Here is a 22,735-nt window from a genome sequence, read left to right as displayed (position 1 = left end):
AATGGGTGGGTGGGTATTAACATCTTTTAAATACTTGATTTTATAAATAAATGGCCCATCCATTAATATCCCTGAAAATAGATCTTTGACTATATCCTAAGGACCTAGTCCCCAGTGTAATTTCTGGGACAGAGGATGTCCACATTTAAGGTCCTGCTGCCCCTCTCCACACTGCCTCCATAGAACTTGCTTCAGTGTATTCAGATGCCTGTGTTTTGTGTCTTGGCACAGACAACTGCTCTTCCATAACTTGATAATAACTTTGCCAAGTTGGTCAGTCACAAAAAAAAGTCATTACTCCTTTAATTTACATTTCTTTGGTCAGTAGAAAAGAAGTCTATCTTTTAACATGGTTTTAACCATGCCTATTTTTAATTATTTAATGATACCCTTCAGGGCTTAACTGTTGGAAGTATTACTTGGTCTATATGCCTTTTCAATTGAAGACTCCAGTGGAAATTTGTTTCACTTCATTTTTTTATTATTCTCATTGCTACTGAATGTTTTACAGCTTGAAGGAAATATATAGCCAAGAAGAATATTTGTAAAATATGCATCTCCTAAGACATGCTTATTTGAAAGCATGTGGGCGGGGGAGAGAATCCTGAAGAATGTCTCATTTAATGAGACTGGATTAGGGAACCACCTATTTGATTGTTTTTATTTTCCTCGCGGTTTTATTTGGCTTGTTATTATTTTGACTTGTCCCAAATCATTAGAGAAAAAGAGTGAATGAACCTCTCCCGTTTTACACATTTGGAGGCCACATAAGTCACATAACAATAGCCTTTTTACAATGCTTTGCAGGGTCATTTCCCACAATGCTTTGCATGGTCATTTCCTCAGCATCAGCATGTAACCAGGCCCTTTATCCTGAAACTCAGTTCTCACATGAAGGGTAAGGGTTACTAAAGACACAGAGGGAACAGCTGCATCTTTGAAATGCCCTTCCTGGGTGTTCTTACACAGGCCAGCATCAGAGCTTCCGGAAATGCCAGTTAGTCAACATCACCTTATCTAACTGTTCACCTGTCTCTCAAAAACATAATTGGAGTGGGTGAGCACCTATCATGCCAGCTACTGTGACAGAGATATAACACCGAACTCAGCAGGGTTGGGTTGTAGCAAAGTGTGTGTTACAATGGAGGATACCAGTAAGTACGTAAGTTAATACAGTGCAGGGTGGTCCCTGCTGTTATTGAAAACAAAACAACGTATGAGGAGAGGGAGTGTGTGAATGGGCACCTCTTAATATGAGGATTTACGATAACTTTCGTCTATCACTTTTATTAACAATAAAGTAACTGTTCTAGAAGCATTGTAATCTTCCAGTTTACCTCAACTTGGTGCTGGATCTTCAGCCTTTAATCCTTGCTCCTTTTCATCCCAGTTTCGTAGACAACTGGTCATGTGGAGTACTAGCAAGAGAAGAAGTAGCAATAGGAAAAAGATTGTCCTTCTCCACATGGATAAGCTAATATGTGTATCATACGCACAGACAACACTCAAACCGTGGGGTGAAATTTGAACCAAGGTGGCATTAACTGTTGACTCAAGCCTAACACATTATCACCTAGAGTCTTCAAGACACTCAGCCCTAGTTCCACAGAAGCATCCAGTTCATCAGATAGCATCAGCAATGGTAAGGTGCAACTACGATGGCTTGTCTCAGGGGCCCCCGGACTTCCTGCTCATTCCATCACTCAGGGCTTTGGGCCAAAGGAAGGTCTAGGAGTGGGAGCTGCAGGAACCACTGACACTTGGAAGACACTGAAATGTATCTAGTCAAGAAAGCTGAGATCCAACCAGAAGCTTGTCCAACAAACGTAGCAGTAACAGTAACAACAAAGAAAGCACATGCCTGGCAAACATAAACAGAGTCTTTGGCAGTTAAAAGCCAGCCCAGCATCCCTGGGGATTCAAGTATGCTCCATCAAGAACATCAGCCTTTTCTTCTCTATGCCCACACTGACTAGCCTGTGAGCATCACCCCCAGTGCGCTACTCCCTGTTTAGGAAAGTAGGGACCCCCTTTCTCTCATGCATTTTTTTCCTAAGGAGAAGCTCTACGCGTTTCATCAGATTTTCCAAGAAGACTGTGGGCCAATAAAGCTCAAGAACAACTATCTTGCATTAAGTATCAAGTCGCTTTAGACCATTATATAGATCAGCTACTTTCGCCAGAGGCGTTTAGTGGGAAAGTCACAGAACAGATCTCCCAACAGACCCTAGCCCACTGCCATGCTCCTTCACGGTCATAAAGTCCCTGTGTTTTCTAAGTTCAGTACTTTGGAAAGAATGTTAAAAGCCTCAGGTTTATTACATAAAGATCTGGCTTAAGCATTTAAAAAAATTACTGTAATGACTGTGCTGTCTATTCACTCATTAAAAACCCACCCAAACCTGATGGGTTATTTCTCCACCACTGACGAAATGAGCCAATTTAAGCCAGATTAAATTATACTAAAGGCAGGTTTATTGGAAAGCTGCTGTCAAGTGGGTGAGTTCACTGGTCCCCAAGTACCAAGGCCAGGAGGGAAGTGACCATGGGGAAAGGACGGTGGGGTAGGGAGGAAAGAAATAGAGAAAGGGGATCATGCACAGAGAATGAAGAGAGTGAGAGCAAAATATCTAGATTACATAGGGAAGAGCCTCTGGGAGAAAGGCAGCCCAGCCCCTGGGCTAGAAAGTTCAGGGTTGCAGGCAGGATATGCCAGCCAGGGACAGAGGGATGCTGGGAGAACCTGGAGGTCAGGTCTGGCTTGGTTATGTAAAATAGGGACCTCAGTCCCTTGTCCACACTCCAAAAACCAAGAAAACCTAATGACTTAATGGTGATACTGGCTGGCTGTCTTAGTTAGGGTTTTACTGCTGTGAACAGACACCATGACCAATGCAAGTCTTTTTCTTTCTTTCTTTCTTTCTTTCTTTCTTTCTTTCTTTCTTTCTTTCTTTCTTTCTTTCTTTCTTTCTTTTTGTTTGTTAAAGACAGGGTTTCTCTACGCAATCAGGGTTTTTCTGGAACTAGCTCTGTAGATCAGGCTGGTCTTGAACTCACAGAGATCCACCTGTCTCTGCTTCCCAAGTGCTGGAATTAAAGGCATGTGCCACCACTGCTCGCAATGCAAGTCTTATAAGGACAACATTTAATTGTGGCTGGCTTACAGGTGCAGAGTTCAGTCTATTATCATCAAGGTAGGAACATGGCAGCATCTAGACAGGCATGGTACAGGAGGAGCTGAGAGTTCTACATCTTCATCTGAAGGCTGTTAGCAGAACACTGGCTTCCAGGCAGCTAGGATGAGGGTCTTAAAGCCACAGTGATACACCTATTCCAACAGGGCCACAGCTTCTAATAGTGCTATTGCCTGGGCTGAGCATATATGCAAATCATGAGACTTGTTTAAAATCCTCTAAGGTCAGTATCATATAGGTCATGCTCAGTTGAAGCATTCTTTTGCCTAGCTATTACGCATCGCTTTTTGTTATGGCTGTTGAGACAATGTGTCACAATGTAGCCCAAGCTGATCTCAGACTCAAAATCCACCTGCCTTAACCTCAAGAGTAACTAGGTTTACAGGCTCCCAAGAGTAGCCAGCCTACATGACAGAGCTTGAGAAAGAGATTCCACCTCATGCTAGAATGAGTGACAGGGTCACATTGCAAAGGGACCACGTATATGAAAATCACGTTGGCCACCTTCAACCGCTCTACTACAGTTGCATACTCCAGAATTTATGACTGAAAAGAAATTGTTGTCTGTGATTTGCTGTAGAACATCCCAGAAAAATAATGGTGGGGAAATAGGTGGAAGAAAACTATAAAGGTGACCATTATCAGAGGTCAACAAGGGGCATGTGGAGGTCACCATGTTAGCTTCTCTGCATTTGTGTGCACAGGCAACTTTTTAAAAAAATTCATATATATATATATATATATATATATATATATATATATGATGAGTATACAGTAGCTGTCTTCAGAAGAGGGCACCAGATCCCATTACAGATGGTTGTGAGCTCCCATGTGGTTGCTGGGAATTGAACGCAGGACCTCCGGAAGAGCAGTCAGTGCTCTTAACCGCTGAGCCCTCTCTCCAGCCCAACGCAAGTAACTTTTAAAATAAACCCTAAATTATGATAATACTGGCTCCAGTCCTTACCATGCTGTTTTTGTCTGGTTTTACATATGAATAGAATGAGACGAGGGGCCGTTATTTACAAAGGCTTTATGACTATCCCGATGCAGCCTTGCAGTGTGATATAACTTATTATTTACCATACGCCAGAGTCTTTTCCACACACTGCTGTCTCATTGGATCCTTGCGCTGCTATGAGTCAGGAGCTACTATTTTTTTATGCCTCGGGTAAGAAACACTAGGAAGCTGTACAACGTCACAGAATAAGAAATGAAAGCCCCGATTTGGATTCAAGAAACGGGATTCCAAGGCCCCCTGGTCTGTAAAGAGAAAAACCAGGATTGGAACGGCTGTTTACAGCAGGAGCTCATTGTTCGTAGGGCCAGCCTGGGGCTCTGAGAGCTCACCTTTCCTCGGAGGCATTCCTCTAGTGATGACGCCAAGCCCGTCTGGATTTCCACTCCCTGTATTGCGGGTTGAACTGATCATTAAACTCTTAAAGGAAATCAGGTATCTGAGTAGATTACTAACCATTTCCTACATAAGGAACAACCCTATTTTTCTTTCACTACATAATACAGTGTGTTTGTGCTTGCTCAAGCATGAGACAGTATGAAAGATTCACTCATCTTCCAACATCAATAATATTTTAAGTTAGCAATGATTTATAGAACTATTTTTGCAAGACTTCTCGAAGAACCCAAATCTCGTAGTAAAGTTTTCCCTTAAACTTCTCTTCAAAGCATCTCCAGAGTGAAGACGTTTACGTTAGGCTAAGAACTGCAGAGTTCCAGAAGCACACATTTTATAGGGGAGAAGCAAGAACACTAAGAGAAAGGGAGAGATTTTTGACTGTCTATGATTGTCTCTAGGAACAAACCAAATGCAGCCTGGGTTTCGTCAGTTGCTCTTGATTCTGAATGGAGATGCTGTGTGCCTCTTCTAGACACCTGCCTGCCTGTGTGTCTGAGCAGAGATGTTCTAGCCTGAAGCCATTGCTAACCATCCTTGCTCTGAAGAAAAAGAGATTCCTTAAAAGAGTATGAAAGTCAGAGAGAGAGGATTTTACTATGCCATGTGAAGTATTACCAACCCAGGCCTGAGATCCCCCTTATCCATTTCCATCAGCCCAGGTCATTGCAACTGCAACTGTGGACTGTGGATGCAGACTAGAGATGGAGGGAGGGAGGCAGCCCAGGGGGAGGAAAGGAGAAGGGAAGACAGAGGAGGAGGAAAAGAGACAGAACAGAACACACACACACACACACACACACACACCCCAGCAAATTTCTGACTTCTTAACAACCCAGGTCTCAAACTTAGTCAAATGCAATAACACATAAAACAGTCAAATATTTAATTAAAACCGCTGGAACTTGACCCTAAATACTTGTAGTTGCATTATATCAGGTTTCCCAGAAACAGGAGTCATAAAGCACGTTGTTTATAAAGAAGTATTTCCTCCCCACCCAAGTGAACTCTTTTCTTGGTAACCAAGCAGCTGTTGCCAGCCATGGGGGAGAAGGGCATGCGGGTGCTCACTGCCTTGCCGTTCTGCCCTCTGAAAGGAGGCAAAGGTATACCAGCCCTTCCATTCTCCCGTCTTCAGGCCCTCAGAGAAAACCCAAGTCCATTCAAGCACATTAGGCTGAGTTCATTTGGCCATACCCTTTGAAGGGGTCCTCACGGAAAGGAAACTGCTGGCTTTTCTACTTTAAAGTCGGCGCTGCTCAGCCTGGAATGTACTCTAGGTCACGGCTCTCAGTGTATGCCCCTTGCAGTCATGACCACCAGACATTTTTCTTTCACTGTGGGAAAGTGTCAGGCCCTTTCTCTCTTTGTGTGGATATTTGAGTCACAGGAAATGGACTTTACATCCTACTCGGGAATGAATGAGGTGTGAGAATTTCACAAAAATGTTTCACGTCTTTATCAGGCTTAGATACTCAGACATTCTAACAATTTAAAAATCGACGTAGATCCCTCAGGGGAAAACCGGGCACACAGGAAGTGAAAAGAATAAACAGAGGAACCATTGAGAGTTATGCATCTTTCCCTAATATGAGCTAGGAGGCTTTCACCACTCGGAATCATCTTCAAAAAAAAACAAAAACAAAAACAAATAAACAAACAAAAAAACCTACTGGTGTAATGGCTGATGATTCATGACAAAATCTTGTTACTTAAAAGTTAAGGTTATGACAATGTTATAATTCTTATTGTTAATAATGGTTAGTGAACTCAACCACAGTGGGGACCAGAAAATAAACACGAAATGGTGTCTACCGTGTACTACAGCCATGAAGGATAGTGGTCTTGCTTTAAGTCAACTGATGACTTTAGATTTCCGTCCTGACATTAACCCACAAGGTGATCAAGAATGAGTGTTTTGCCTCTGCTAAGTTGCTTCATATACACAACAACGAGCCTAGCTTTCAGCCTGAGGACCCTTTCGGTGTTAACATCTGAAGTCAAGTGGAACAGATTCAGCACCTTGCTAGATTGCCTGGGCATTGGCAAACTCTTCAGATTCTTTTCAAATTATTAATTTTGTTCTTTGCGTGTTGATGAGCTCATCCTAATGACTGCCTTTTTATTCAATCAGTGAAAACATGGCCAAAGCAAGCTGACTTGACAACTATCTGGTTGGGGACAAATGTACTCACGCTCCAAGCAGTCTAAGTTGAAATAGGACAGAAATGACAGTGAGTTCTCTCCTCAAGTGGTTATCAGATAACCTGTAACAATGCAAAGAACTCCATTTGTATAGAAAAGAATCTTAGACTCAGTATTGGGGGGGACAATGGAGCAATACAGTAATCTAATCTTGCTTCACAGCAGGGCCAGCACATTCGAATGCATATAGGAACCCATGCACATAATCTAATTTTCTCCTTACGTCCTACGCACTACACTGAAAGGGCAAGCCCAAATATAGTAGAGGAGGCAGTGGTAAGTGAACTGGAAAAAGTATTTGGAGCTCAATAGCGAGAGCTAGTAAGCGTCTCGTCTGTCACAGTGAATGCGGACAATAAACTGGAAACGTAGACTCTGTATGCACGTTCCCAGTTTTCTAATATGCTCGAAGATTCTCCTCCCCCTTGCATCGTGAATGGGAGAATAGAATAATGTGAGATTACTATGTTGCACACTTCTCAACATACATAAAATATTCAATTCCATTTCCTGTAAGACAAATTACATAGATAACTAGTGAAACATTGAAGCATGAGGTTAAAATATCAAGCCAGTCTGGGAAGAGATTGTCCATTGTCCTAAAACAATGTATTTACATCCAAGAAGATGGATTTTAGAAGCTTCTGCAAATCACTTCAGGTTTGCTCATCTATGAAGATTGAATGCTCTTAATGAGAGATGACCAGACTGTCTTCCCCAGATGCACAGACATGTACCTCTTTGCTTTTCAGAGTTGGCGTCCTAAAAGTTTTACTAATGCATGCAAGTTTCCTGAATCTGAACTGAGGTTGATCAATTACCCCAGGTTAGAATGATACGGTGGCAATTCTCTTGTGGTCAGAGCTGTGGCCCTGGAGCTGGAAGCTATGGGCACAGCCATAGCCCAGACTCAGGGCAAAGGTCTTCACCAATTCTTACACTCTATCTACATGCACAAGACCTCGCCATTCCTGCACTTCTTTTTTTTTTTTTTTTCTCTTTTTTCTTTTTCGGAGCTGGGGACCGAACCCAGGGCCTTGCGCTCGCTAGGCAAGCGCTCTACCGCTGAGCTAAATCCCCAACCCCCATTCCTGCACTTCTTAAGAATATGAAACTAGAAGTATTCATGGGGGATTTCAAACTTATTTTTAATTTTCAAAGTGCTGAACTTTTGCAGAGGGTGCGAGGTGTTGGGGGAGGTAATCTAGTGACTAAACCTAGGCCTTATGGATGCTAAAACCACTCCTGCCTTATTATTTCCCAGCATTAGTTGGAAGCGAGCAAGCTTCAACCCTGAATGACACAAAGCTCTCCCCGACATCAGCTCAGCTGCCAACCTTCCCCCAGGAAAAGAGGATGCTGGTTAAATTTGATTTTTAGATAGATGGTAAACTTGTGTTACCCTCTCCAAACATTGTGTGGAAGCATTATAAATACACAAAACCATACTTTGTTTAGCTGTATTTTATTGTTTAATCTCTTCAGTGGAGATTAAACAAAAGGATTGGACATTAATGCTGAGAAATCTTAAGGAAACTGAACGTTCCACAGGTTCTATAAAATTACTGTTGAATAAGAATTTTAACCATGTGTAAAGCTCTTAACTGCCAGGAAGATGCTAAGGGACCCACATGGCACTACTTCTCTAAGTGATCTGTGGACAAGGTGATTCTCCACCACTGGCTGACAGTAGTCACTTGGGGACGCGGCTGAACATTTTTTGATGCGTCCCTTATGTGATGAATCAGAATGGGACTTTTTGTAAGGGCAATGCTGATGAACAGTTAGTCTGGTCTGCGAACCACTGAGCCACAGAGGCAATGGAGCTCTTTGACGTGGTAGAGCATGCATGGAGCCCGATGACGTGGTAGAGCATGCATGATTGCTTCAGTGTAAAGTTCTCAAACTGCTGCGCATGGAACTCATGTGGGGATTTGCAACACCTACCGACATCTGGCAGACTCTGATTTACTTAGTATTGGGTACAGTCTGTAGGCATGAGGAGCTGCCAACTCTCTAATGAAAGCATTTCTACGGTGCAACAAGGTTTGGGAGCCACTCTTAGGACGAGAGCTGACGAATGACTTTTATGGGAGCAGAAGTGAAACGTAATCTTCTAACCAGGTTATGAAACAAATGAGATAGTATTTTTTCAAGCCCGTTTTCCCTACATTGGCTGGAAGACTCAATTTTAATGAACGGGGTGTGGTTTTCGAAAATTTTAACATGGCGCTGTTTGTAGGATGCATGTTAGCCCTTTTGCCAGGAATTCTATGGTACAAATGATAGTCACACAAGATCTTTCCACAGTGAAGCACCTTGAGTCACACGTATATAGCAATGGCCATATAACAATATCTGTGATTGAATACATGCACAGCAGAGGGCCCATACATTCAGGAAGGAGTTGAACAAGCATAGTCACCAAGTCATAGTGCAGCCATCAGAAGGCCACAGTAATGCATTACTCATGTGTCTGTAATGACGCTGAGGAAAACAAACCCATTCTGTCTGTCATATAAATGTATCACACGTTCAGTTATGTACAGTGCTTAATATGTGATGATAATAATAAATGACCACATTTTGGTTTATGTATTTACTACAATACACGGTGATGGTTTGAATAAGTTTCGTCCCCATAGATTCATGTGCTTGAATGATTGGATATAGGGAGTGCCACTATTAGGAGGTGTGGCCACTATTGGAAGAAGTGTGGCTTTGTTGGAAGAAGTGTGTCAGTATGTGGATGGGCTTTAAGGTCTCCTATGTTCAGGCCCTACCCAATGTGAAAGGGAGGCTCCTCCTGGCTGCCTTGGAGAAACAGTGCCCTTCTGCCTCCTGCAGTTCAAGATGTAGAACTTTTGGCTCCTCCAGCACCATGCCTGCCTGCACACTGCCATGCTTCCCGCCATGATGACAATATACTGAACCTCCGAGACTGTAAGCCAGCCCCAATTAAATGTTGTCTTTTATAAGAGTTGCCTTGGTCATGGTGTCTCTTCACAGCAAACTAAGGCATACACTTTCTATAAGTATTTTGGAGTGCACTCCTATTTACTAAATAACAATGATGACAATAAGGACAGGTGTCGGAGAGCTGGTTACACACGCACACACAGATGCACACACACACACACACACACAGACACATACATACACACGCACACATGCACACACACAGACACATACACATGCATGCACACAGACACACACAGACACACACAGACACACACAGAGAGAGAGAGAGAGAGAGAGAGAGAGAGAGAGAGAGAGAGAGAGAGAGAGATGGCTCAGCAATTAGGAACACTGGCCACTCTTCCAGAGGTCCTGAGTTCAATTCCCAGCAACCTCATGGTGGTTCATGACCAGCTATAAGGGTATCTAATGCCCTCTTCTGGCATGCAAGTGTACATGCAAACAGCACTCCTACATTTAAAAAAAAGAATCATAAATAAATAAGTTTTATAAAACCCTAACAAGAGGCATCCGGACTGGGTGTGGCTTGGCAGATGCACCAGCTTAGCACACGCAAAGCTCTTGCTTCAGCCACCAGCACTGAAAATTAAACTGCTTGGAAGTTACTGAAAAACAGGCACACTTTAGACTGCCCGCAGCTCTGTGCATCACCTGTTCCCCGCCCTCCCTCTTCCTGAGACAGGGTCTCGTTACGTGGTTCAGGTGGGCCTAGGCCTTGTAAACCTCCTGCTTCGGTTTCCCGAGTGCTGAGACCAGAGGCGCATTCTAAAACTATTGACGTTACATGCTGACATCAAGAAAGCACATCACACGATTGACCTGGGTGATGTAAGTTGCCTAACTGCACTCCACGGTCTTCATGCAGTGACACCATTAACACAGTTCTCTGAAGGTGTTTATGCTGCGGAACAGTTCGTGACTGTAGATTCAAGAAAACTTGAAAACTACACATTGACTTAGCCAGAAGCCGTGCTTCATTCCCGTGTGAAGATTGCACCAACAGGGACATCTCACCACCAGATAGACACGAAAAGATGACAATGTCAGCCTCCAGCTCAGCTCGCAAGAAGACAAAGCACAGTGTGGGCGTTGCAAAGTTACAAGCAGCGATAAGGGACAGCAACCTTTCTTACAGATTGCTAAATGCACACGGATCCTGGGACTGCTTGTCCTCTAATATTTAAAAGGTTACTCACCCTCAAGAGGTTTCTTAGCCCTGAGCTAACACAGAGCAAAGGGAGCTTAACTTTAGTGCCAAAGCTCATAGATCTGAATTTGCAAAGAAGCACGCATTGTGGGAGGACACGGGCCCTTTCCCAGCTGCTTGGGAAATTTGAGTGCTGGAAGAAGATATGACTGTCAGAGAAGATACCTGATGAGTTCCAGAACTTCATTTCAGGGAACTATTTCACAAGACTGGCCGACTTATCGAAAGCGGTCACATACAGCCAGCAGCCCACAGTGTACCGTGGGTGGTTGATGGGATTCATCTGCAATGAAGCAATGGTCTCAGCATCCTGCCAGGTAGTGGGGTTAAGTACAACCAGTAAAGAATGACCGGAGCAAAGAAATGAGCACATCTACTTCACAGGACTGTTTAAAACGTTATCAACGAGGCAGGAAAAGGGAGAGTTTACATGGTCCGCGCTGCTCTCCAAAAACAAAGCTTCCTCGTTTTCATAGTGCGAGGAAGGTTTGGAAACAAAATAACATCATCATTTAGAAGTAAACTGACCTTTCTCTGTTATTTCCCACAGCTGTTTTTGTCCCTTTTTACTTGCTTCATTGATCATACGGTAAGTCAGGGACCTTAAGGGCTCTGAAACGACATACTCAAATATTTTCTAGTTGAGAAAATGAACAGGACATACATCGGATTTGTTTGAAGAATGTAAATGAGCCGGTCATGACCTCGATAAAATATTAGAAAACTTTAAGTTCATCGGGTCAGCTCTTCTCCTAAAGAGATCATAATACACAGAATTGATATTTACACAGTGAGCCTATACCTTAGCCAAGGATTCATTGCTTTATGGGCCTCTCCAACAGAGCTAGTTTGCACACTACATTCTCTGGTATGTTGAAAATGCTTGATGGAGCTGGAAGTCCAAGCACAGTGATAGAGTGCTTGTCTGGAGTGTGAGGGACCCTGGGTTTCATCTTCAATCTACCAAGAAATGAGGAAGGAGGGGGAGGAAAGGAAGAAGGAAAAAAGGGAGGAAAGGAGGAAGGAAAAGAAGGAAGGAAGGATTGTTGGAATTGTAGAAATAATGTCAAAATATAAATTTTTAATGAAAAAATGTTGGTTTAAGTAAGGGGTACCTATATTGTTTTGGTGAAGGAAGCAATCAAACTGCGGGGATCAAATGCCCCCACATACTTACTTGAGGTATAGACCAAAGGCTACTTATGTAAGCTAATTAATAAATGTTCAGCATATATATCTTTTGTGAGAAGCTTTGATCTCTCAGAGATCTAAGAGGTTACAGATTCTCATCTAAACGAATTAATCTGCATTTAACCTTAGTGATACATATTTTTAAAGTTCTTTCGTCAAACTTAAAGTCCTGTCCCAGTCACTATGACGATTACTGGGGGGGCGGGGGGAACTGCTTTGAGCAAAATAGACAAGGCTCCTCTCTGGGTTCGAAGTCTCACGGTTTAGTGCTGAAGGCAGATACAAATTACCACAGACAATTCATGTTCTGAAGGGAAGGTGCCGGGTGCTATGAAGCATACACGGGAGGTAAGCCCTAGGCTGAGAACCCAGGAAAGGCTCCGAGTGATATTTGGACATGGAAAAAGAACAACTGCTACTTACTGATGCTATGCTAGAAGTGCTCCCTTGATTGGGTTCACAGCCGCCTGTTACGTTGGGTGCTTTGATTATCCCCAGGGGAATGGATGCTTAGGAATGCTAGCCCTTGTGATGCAGCGTGCACCGCAGCGTCAGTGCTCAATCCACAACATCTCTTTATTATTTTCTATTTCTTTCTACGTTATAGCATCTACATTATAACATCTCTTCCTATATTATATTCTTATCCACTGGTCATCTGGCCTCGTCAGTGACAAAGGACAAGGCAAATGAATTAAATAGGAGAGAAAGACAATTCCAGTTGAGGTAGAAACCATGGTCAGATAGCTAACATTGCATGTTATTGGTGTGTGTGTGTGTGTGTGTGTGTGTGTGTGTGTGTGTGTGTGTGTACATGCACATGCACACAGGTACTTGCTAATCTAAGGGACACCAGCAAGTTTCACTTGCTAGGGACACTTCCCTCAGCATAATCTAGCTTCTACCACCGAGAAAGATGCTTTCTTCGCATAAAATATTTGCCAACACTGCCACCTAGTGCCAATAGGCAGGTGGTTACGAACTGAATTACAAAATAGTACTAGGTGCTTGCCTGGTAGAGCTGACTTCAATTTCCTTGTCTAATGCCTATACTTCCCATTGGTTTTCCCTATAAATAAAATACATCATCAGGCCTTTAAAGAACAATATAAAAACAAAAATCTCAGGATTTCCAAAGCGATCATAACCAGAGGCATCACCATCCCTGATTTCAAGCCGTACTACAGAGCTATAGTGATAAAAACTGCCTAAGAACACACAGGTTGATGGATGAAATCACACAGACCCAGAAGTAAATCCACACACCTATGGACACTTGGGTTTTTGACAAAGAAGCCAAAAACATACAATGGGAAAAAGAGCATCTTTAACCGATGGTGCTGGTCTAACTGGATCTCTGCATGTAGAAGAATGCAAATAGATCCATATCCATCACCCCGCACAAAACTCAAGTCCATGTGGATCAAAGGCCTCAACATAAAACCAGATACACTAAACCTGATAGAGGAGAAAGCAGGAAATAGTTTTGAATGCATTGGCACAGAATTCAGGAGACGACTTCCTGAACAGAACACCAAATCATGCGGGGACAAAGATCAATCCTTAATAAAAGGGACCTCATGAAACTGGAACGCTTCTGTAAGGCAAGGGACACATCAAAAGAACAAACAGACCTGCCCCTAGAGGCATTGCAGGTGTGGCTGTTGTGTCCCAAGTGCGTCAGAAGGTGGCAGAGAGGAGAGAAGGTATGTTTATGCTCAGTGTTCTGACCGAGGAACATCTGATTAGCAGCCTAACATTCCTTGAAAATAAAGGGGAGCGGGGGTTGAGATCATCACTAGTCCAGCGCCAGGGAACCTGGACAGGGAACTAGCCTGAGATCATCACCAGTGGCACCAGGCAGACCGGGACAGACTCCCTTGTTAACGTCTGAGGCTGTGCAGAACTGGCCCCACCCCTCACCTGGGGCATCATGGGAGAGGTGTCCCTAAAGGCTGGAGGCAGGAATCCTAACCCCGCCCCTCTGCTACCGAGATATTGTACACAAGCCTTATTGGAGTAGGTGTGGCCTTGTTGGAAGAAGAATGTCATTGTGGAGGCAGGCTTTGAGGTTGTGTATGCTCTAGCTACGCCCAGTCACGCAGTTTCCTTCTGCTGCCTGTGGATCAGAATGTAGAACTCTTGGCTCCTCCAGCACCACGTCTACCTACCCGCCTGCCGCCTTGCTTCCTGCCATGACAATAATGGCCTAAACCTCTGAGACTGTAAAGCAGTCCCAATGAAATGTTTTCCTTTATAAGAGTTGCCTTGGTCACAGTGTCTCTTCACAGCAATGAATCCCTAACTAAGACAGTGAGGTAACCCAAACCCAGAAAGACAAACGTGGTATGTACTCATTTATAAGGGGATGTTAGTTGTAAAGTAAAGGGTAGCCATGCTACAATCCACAGACGGAGAGAAGCTAGGTAACAAGGAGGGTTCGAAGGAAGAATGCATAAATCTGTGAAGGGGAAATAGAACAGACATCGAGAGTGGATGGGGAAGGGTTCTGGATAGGGGGAGGGGCAGTGGAAACAGGAGGAACCAAGTTGGGGGACAACAGAGAAAATACTGGGAAAGCCGAAAGGAATGAGGGGAGAGGATCACCTCTGGGATGAGCTGGAAACCCAGTGCAATGGAAACTCACAGTAAGCAACAAGGGTAACCATAGCTGAGACCCCTAGCAAGGGAGGATATGAAGCCTAAACCAGCTATCTCCTGTCATCAGGCATGACTTCCACTAGAGGGACTGGGACACCAACCCAAGCCCAAAACCTTTGACCTACAATTTATCCTGTCTATAAGTGTGCTGGAGTAAAGGTGGCACATAAATTGTGGCCGTGGCCAATCAATGACTGGCCCAGCTTGAGACCCATGCCAGGAGAGGGAGCCCAACCCTCACACTGCCTGGAGGGCCAGGAACCAGAGGCTAGAGAGCGCAAAGACTTCGGGTAGAACCGAACGTAACCAGCAAATGAAGAAAAAGTCAGTGACACGATTCCTAATGATACTCTGCTCTACTCATAAATGAATGCCTAGCCCAAGGGTCACCCTGGAGCTTCATCCGGGAGCTGATGGGAACAGAGGCAGAGACCCAAAGCCAAGCATTAGGTGGAGCTTGGGGAATCCTACAGAGGATGCAGGGGTGGGAAGAGATTGTAGGAGACAGAGGGATCAAGAACACTGAGCATAAACATAGCTTCTCTCCTCTCTGCCACCTTCTGATGCACTTGGGACCCAGCAGCCACTGCAATGCCTCTAGGGGCAGGTCTGTTTGTTCTTTTGACGTGCCCCTTGCCTTACAGAAGCGTTCCAGTTTTATGAGGTCCCATTTATAAATTCCTGATCATTGTCCCTGCATGAATTGGTGTTCTGGTCAGGAAGTTGTCTCCTGAATCCTTGCCAATGCATTCAAAACTATTTCCCACTACCAAACACGTTACCAAAACCCCTGACAGAATCGCCTAACCTGAGCCCACAGTGGCTCACAGAGACTGAACTGCCGAGCAGACCCTGCAAAGGACTGATCTAGGCCCTTGCACGTCACAGTCGTGTAGCTCGGTTTTCGTGTGGGTCTTATAACAGTGAGAGGAGGGGCTGCCTCTGACCCTGTTGCCTTCCTTTGATACCCTTTCTGCATCCAGGGTTGTCTTATCTAGCCTTAATAGGAGAGGAGGTGGTGAGTCATACTGCAACTTGGTATGCCATAGGTGGCTGATGTCCATGGAAGGCCTGGCCTTTTCTGAAGAGAAACAGAGGAGGCGTAGATGGGGGGAAGAGGGGAGGTTCGGGAAGCGGGGTGGGAGGAGAGGAGGGAGGGGAAACTGTGGTAGGGATGTAAAACACACACACACACACAGAAGAGAGAGAGAGAGAGAGAGAGAGAGAGAGAGAGAGAGAGAGAGAGAGAAACTAGGCCATCTAAATACGATGCTGTCTTCTTAGGTAGCCATACTTCAGCCCACAACAAAGGGAATTAACAAAATCTATTTCCTTGAAAGTCCCAATGTAGAAAAAAAATCACACATTCTTCAATCATCTTTCAAACAGTTTCTGTAATCAGGATGATGAGTGCCCTACAGGTAAAAGGTATACGGAAGCTGGCGGGCAGAACCGGCTGTAAAGACTCCACCAGGTGGAACATGGGTGGAAAGGTGGGTTGTTTATAAAACACACAATGCTTCGGGCAGGAAAAAGAGCAAGTTAGCTAATCAACACACTGTACTGAGACAGCGTGACACTGCTGAGTGAAGGCTTCGTCTCAGACAGAAGCAGAACACAGCAGTCGGGCTCGTTGGGAGTTAACATTGGTGCAGGAAGAGACCGCGTGCTGGGCCCCACTCTCTTTATTACAATTAAGCAGCTGAATCCGCCTGCTTGGACAATTATTCTTTCTGATAACTGACATTGGGAGCTATGACAATTAGATTTCCAGTCTGTCTCATGGTTCTTATTATATCCGTTATCAGCCTGTGGGTTGCAACCTGTTCGGGGCCAAATGGCCCTTTCATAGGGGGTCACCTGAAATGTTGGGAAAACAGATATTTACATTACAATTCCTAACAGTGGCAAAATTAGTTACGAAGTAGCAATGAAGTAAATTTATGGCTGGGGGTCACCCGAACATGAGGAACTGTATTAAAGGCTCTCAGCGTTAGGTTGAAAACCACTGTTAGGTCCTTATTACCTCCGTATTCCCCACAGGACAATCCCCATATCGTGCACCTGGACAGCCATTCTCTTTGCTTTCGGCTATTCTACAAGCTTCAGTGAACACAACCTTTGTCATAACTCCTAAAACGTCATCTCTCAGTCCACTCTGTCCATCATGGAACTTTATCAATCAATCCTTGGCGTCTCGGAGTCCTGTACTTGTGTTTGCCTGGCCCCAACGAAGTCTAACTTACAGCCCTATTTAATGATGGGAGAACAAGGGCATCAAAGACATTCTCTGGGCAAGAATCATTCGGCAGGTGTCTCTTCCACTAAACTCTAAGCTTGTTGAGTACAGAGCCTTTCCTCTGTAGTGCCCTCAGCAATCATGAGATAGGTTTGCATCAAAATAAATGCCTTTTCAAGGCATTGCAACACCCCCAGACCAGCATTTCTAACAGGTGAGTTAGTATGTCACACTGAATGGTGACGAGCTTGTTACAGCAGCCAGCCTGCACTTGCATAACTATAGTATTAGGAACTTTAATGGAGACAACCGTGGATATTTTGTTGCTTCTCAGAATTCAGAAGACTTTCCTATACCCTGTGAACCCACTATCATGTGAGAAGGAATGCGCCCTCTCTGATTTAAAATGAAAGTGACGGGTTGGGGATTTAGCTCAGTGGTAGAGCGCTTGCCTAGCAAGCGCAAGGCCCTGGGTTCGGTCCCCAGCTCCGAAAAAAAAAAAAAAAAATGAAAGTGACAGACACAGAAGACTCCACCACGCCCTAAACCTTTGGCATGTCAGGCATGCATGTGGACCCCAGTCTCGTTTTGAAGACCTGTTCTTCTAACTACTAAAGAGTACAAGTTAATCTAGGAAGCTATCTAAAATCGTTTCACTTGCGACACCTAGTGTCTGGTGGTGGTACTGGCTACACTCGATTGAGGGCATTCCTAAACAAGGACTTTTAACTATGTCAAAAGGATAAAAACCACAACAGGTTTACTTTAAAAATGCTAACTGACTTTTATTTATGATGCTAAGTTACTGCATTCCTCGGAATCAGAAAACATTCTAACAACTCCTCTCAACAAGATCAGGAAGTATTTGCAGACAGGAAACAAGCAAGGTGGAGAGACTGAAGAAATAAAGTTTCATAGTTTCATAGATATGAGAAACAAAGTTATAAAAACAAGGTTTTGAGAAATACTTCTGGTGGTCAGGATGCCTATGACAAATCTGTGACCTTTCTGAGAGATACATCTGACTTCAGTATGTCCAAGTGATATGAAATAAGTTCTGGTGAACAAGATTCTGACTAAGCTAATTAAACAAAAACAACTGTTCTCGGGAAGACCCCCTACCCCTCCCTGTGGTAAATTCCGAGAACAACTGCAAGATGTCATCCTGACCCTGCCCGACCACCCAGTTCACCCTCACCCTCACAAGGGATGTGTTAACTTAGCCTTTTCCCAGTGATTCTCCAAGACCAGATTGGATGAGGAAAGTAACTAATTGAGCCAAGAGCAGCCCCTTGAGCAGGCCAGCCAATACCTGACCAGATCCTTTGTCCTGTGTACCACCAATGAGAATAGGCCAGCTAACCCTATTGCTGAAATCTGCCCTCTGTAACGAATAAAAGTTGTGTGCTTTTTGGGTTCAGGGTTGCCTCTCCCTGCGTGGATGAACCACCCCACTTACGTGGATTAAAAAAACCTCATGCTATTGCAGCGGTCACTTTGTCAATCTGTGCTCTGTGGGTGGCGCTCCTGAGGTAAGGCCACTATGGGGTCTTACAACAAGACCTCTTCAGCTCCCAGCTCAGCATCCGCCTGATTTGAACTGTCTGGTCACTGAAGATGGTCTTGAAGCTCAGTTATTCGTGTGCCAGTTAGCACAAGTGATTCCATATTGCTTTCGTGTGGATGACCAGTGTAGAAAGACAAGCCCAAATCAATGTTCTCCTATAAACTGTGTTTAACAATTACAGAGAGAGTGGCTTTTAAGACTCTGTGAACATGGTTCTCTCCCCCAGTCCATTTTTCCTTAGTTCTGCCATCTTTTAAGACCTTGCTTAGCGCCAGTGCATCTTTTGAATATCCAGACAAAATACGCTTTTCCTTTTACACAGCTCCTTCTATGTAGGGGTATATATATTGTTGGGGTTCAGGAGTCCCCCCCCCAGAAACCACACAAATGCAAAGCTCAGTCAGACAGGGATGGTTTATTGAATGCACACCCTAAGACTGATCTATCAGGGCTGTAGCTCAGAATCTGGCAGCTGAGGCTAAGACTGAGAATTCCTCAGGGCAGGCTTATGAAGGAAAAAGTCACAATGAGCTCCTGTGTAGGTGCTGGAAGTGCTGCCCAGTGGTCAGCTCTGACTCAAGCCATTTCAGACATGACAGTTTGTATTGACCTTTAATTCGATGGGTCCTATGTAAAGCTTTGTGGAATTTAAGATTAACAGTTGTCATACAGAACATAACAAGTTATGTGATCGACATGACCTTGCCCTGAGGTAAGTTATCTTTCTGTGTCAATGAATAGCAGGCAGATCACAGCGACAATGTGGAAGAGCTGGCAGGCATGAAGCAAAATGAGAAATAGTATGTGACTTACCGTCTCTTGAATCAAAGAACAATACAAGGAGTTCATAAAGATTCTCATTACGAGCATTAACTAGTCATGACTGGCCAAGGCTAGAGGTTATCTTCCTGACTCCTGAGTTGAACAATCTGAGAATGGTAGAAGAAATAGAATTTGCTTCACTTAATCTGCCTGACGATTATATCTGCTTGACAGATCACTGTTTATCTTAAAAACCAGTTCAGTCCTTTAAAGTCTGGTCTAGCTCCATCAGAAATACCGGTCTATAAGTGAAAAGGCAGGAGGTCAAAGGCTATGGTACATCACGATATTAAAATTTAATGGAGACATTCAACTCTACCAAATGCAGGAAAAGGGGAAAATAAACACTGACCTCTGGACATTGAAGGTAAAAATCAACAGGGTACAGTACAAGTTTGGCCTGCATGATAAAACAAGCAAGCAAACAAACAAAAACAAAACAAACAAACAAACAAACAAACAAAACCCTCTGGTGATCTGTCAAGAGACAATTCACTATACTGGTTTGAGACTAGATGACAGGTGGAATACAAAATAGTAAAAGAAACGAATCCCAGGAATCGTGAGGAGGGGCTGGCGATCTCTGTTGAGTTCATCGCTAGTCTGGTCTGCAGGGAGAATTCCAGGACAGTCAGGGCTACATAGCGACCCTGTCTCAAAAATCTAGATGAGATGATGATTATGATGATGAAGAGGGGGAGGGGGAAGGGAGAAAGGAGGAAGAGGAGGAGGAGGAGAAGGAGGAGGAGGAGGAGGGGGAGGAGGAGAAGGAGGAGGAGGAGGAGAAAATTGAATAGTGAAAACCTTCTCAGGAAAGAAAAACATTCTCAGACGTTTTGTTATCTACTGCGGAAAGAAACAAGGTGGAGAAAAAAAGAAACATCCTTAGATAAAAAAAGACATGATGCCATGGTTTAAAAGTGTAAAGAATAAGCCTAAAATTGGACACGCATGCAAGACATCGAGCTGTCCTCAGCAGAACCGTTTTCGATTAGCTTTTTTGACAATGAGGTGATTTCTATGCAGGAGCACCTTCATCGCGGGCCTAACTGGGACGGAAAGATTGTTGGCCTGATTACACAGTTAATCACGGACAGTGGAACTACCATTACCTTCAGACCCGGCGAAACAGCCAAAGTCACAAACAAATAAATAACACTCAAAACACACCAAGTAAAAAAGACACTTAGTAAAAAACAGTTGCCATGAAACTGACAAAGCAGTTACTCGCGCAGAACTCTCCAAATTTCCAACTTGACAAGACATTTAAGTTTAAGTGGCGCTAAAGAATAAGTAAAATTAGGCAAGCGCCTACCACTGAGCTAAATCCCCAACCTGAGGGTTTCTATTTTAGACACAGCATGCTTGTTCTCCTGGAACCTGAGTTCTCAGGAGCCTCCTTTTGGCCGGTGTAGTGTTTTGGTCGGACTGCTACATTTCGGGTTTGACTGAACCACGGTGCTGGGTGATCGTTTGAATAGTTCTCTAGTATCCCCCAGGAAGGGGGACCTATCAAGTCTTTGGGACTTTTGAATTACTAGGAAACGTGCTCTTTGGAGGTGGCTTTTTAATTTCCTCTGCGGAAAAGGGGTACAAGATACCGGGAGCTGGCATTCTACGGCCAGTGGATCATTATGGCTATTCAAAAGAAACCTTTCATGCCTGTTTCGGCTGGGAACCATTGGGAGGATCCACAGGCCCCACTTTTTCTTTTGTCTGTGGAATGTCTCCCTTGGTATTAATTTTTTAATTTTACACTGTGTTGGCCCGGATTAGACTCAACAGCACTCCTTTTTTTTTTTTTTTTTTTTTATAAAAGCCACTAAAAGCGATTGCCCAGGCGGGCCAGTGTGGAACTACCATTACCTTCAGACCCGGCGACAATGGCGCTGCTAAAGATCACAACAAATAAATAACACCTCAAAAACACAATTCACTAAAAGCAGACACAGTTAGTAAAAAACAGTTGCCATCATTTGTAATGGAAACTGATCCCAAGCAGAAAACATGACTGACTAAAGCCCCAAGCTCACGGGTTGCATGACACATGGGTGGTCAGCAGCACCAGGCCGTCCTTCCAGCGAGGCTCCTTTGCCTCTCGTTTGCCCTCTCTTGGGCATAGGAGGTGAGCGTATCACCCTTTAGGTCTTTTAGCCTTGGACAAACATCTCGTGAGAAACCCGAGTTCTCATATCAAAGGGGTAACAATCTGGAGGGGTGATTGTTGCCTGAAAAAAAAAAACCCAGTTGACGCTTTAACAGTACCGACCCCTAAGTACTTGGCCACAGGTCCTGGCCGGCAACAATCAACCAGTCATAGAGGGCTGTTGTTGACCAGATTTCTTTTTTTTTAGTGGTTGCTAGAGTCAGTTTTTTTTTTTTTTTCAGAGTATCTACAAGGGGATCGATTATATTTTTACTGGTTTTATCTCAGGAAGCCTTGCGCTTCCTAAACTCTCTAGGTCAGCGTTTGTTTGTTAATTATTTACTCTGACATACCATACTTTTTAGCTAAATCCCCAGAGTATAGCCCCTCAAGGTTTTTTTCCGTTATTTGAGCCTTTTCTTCTGTTTTACATTCTAAGGAGGCCATCCCTTAGTCCAATCCCAATTCCCAGTGGTTGTCTCTTTGCAGGCTGTAATTTCCTGAGGTAGATTTATCTGTTTGTTATTGCCCCATGTCACTGAATCCTCTTTTCCTGTTTTCCTGGGCAATGAATGCTCTCCGGACCAAGAGATGGCAAAGGCATCTGCAGTTGCATGGAGCCAGGCGTCCCAGGATGACATCGAGGCAAGGGATCGAAGAGAACTGTCTCGGGAAGGTCCCCGGCTTTCAGAACCTAGGAGGCGGCCGCCAGGCGGAACGCCTGTTCTCCAGGTCCGAACCTGAGTTCTCAGAGCCTCCTTCCGGGAGAATCGGTGTAGTGGTCCCATCGGGGACACACTCGGACATCGCTGCGCTGCCTGGGTGTCCGGTTGACTGCATTCATCTCCCAGCATGGTTAACACAGGTGCTGGGTGATCTTGATATTTAGTTCTGTGACCTCCGAGTGCTGGTCCAGTTCTCTAGTACTGTAAGCCCTGGCCAGTGATGCAGCAAATATGTAAACACGGTGGAGGCTTATTGTCGACAGTCTCATTCACTTTGCATTTTTACTTGTTTAATTGTTTTTTCCTAGTTGTTTATGTATTATTCATCTCTTTTTTTTTAGTCTAGTTTTTTTCGTCCCAATCTCATCTTGCCCCTCCAACCCCT

At 44.1% G+C, this 22,735-nt stretch overlaps 1 non-coding gene and 2 pseudogenes across 1 annotated transcript; 1 reads left to right on the top strand and 2 right to left on the bottom strand.

Annotated features, from left to right (window-relative positions):
- LOC116909211 overlaps positions 1–22,479 on the bottom strand; it is a 59,585-nt pseudogene extending 37,106 nt beyond the window's left edge.
- On the top strand, positions 13,824–13,951 carry LOC116910711. The gene has a single exon (XR_004389238.1). It is a non-coding gene; the product is annotated as a small nucleolar RNA SNORA17 (small nucleolar RNA).
- On the bottom strand, positions 15,335–15,459 carry LOC116910721 (annotated as a pseudogene).
- Positions 22,480–22,735: the final 256 nt, after the last annotated feature.

Source organism: Rattus rattus, chromosome 9, assembly GCF_011064425.1.
Source record: "Rattus rattus isolate New Zealand chromosome 9, Rrattus_CSIRO_v1, whole genome shotgun sequence".
In the NCBI taxonomy this organism is placed as follows: Eukaryota; Metazoa; Chordata; class Mammalia; order Rodentia; family Muridae; genus Rattus; species Rattus rattus.
The sequence above is the reverse complement of the archived record's forward strand: the minus strand, read 5'-3'. Positions and strand labels throughout refer to the sequence as shown.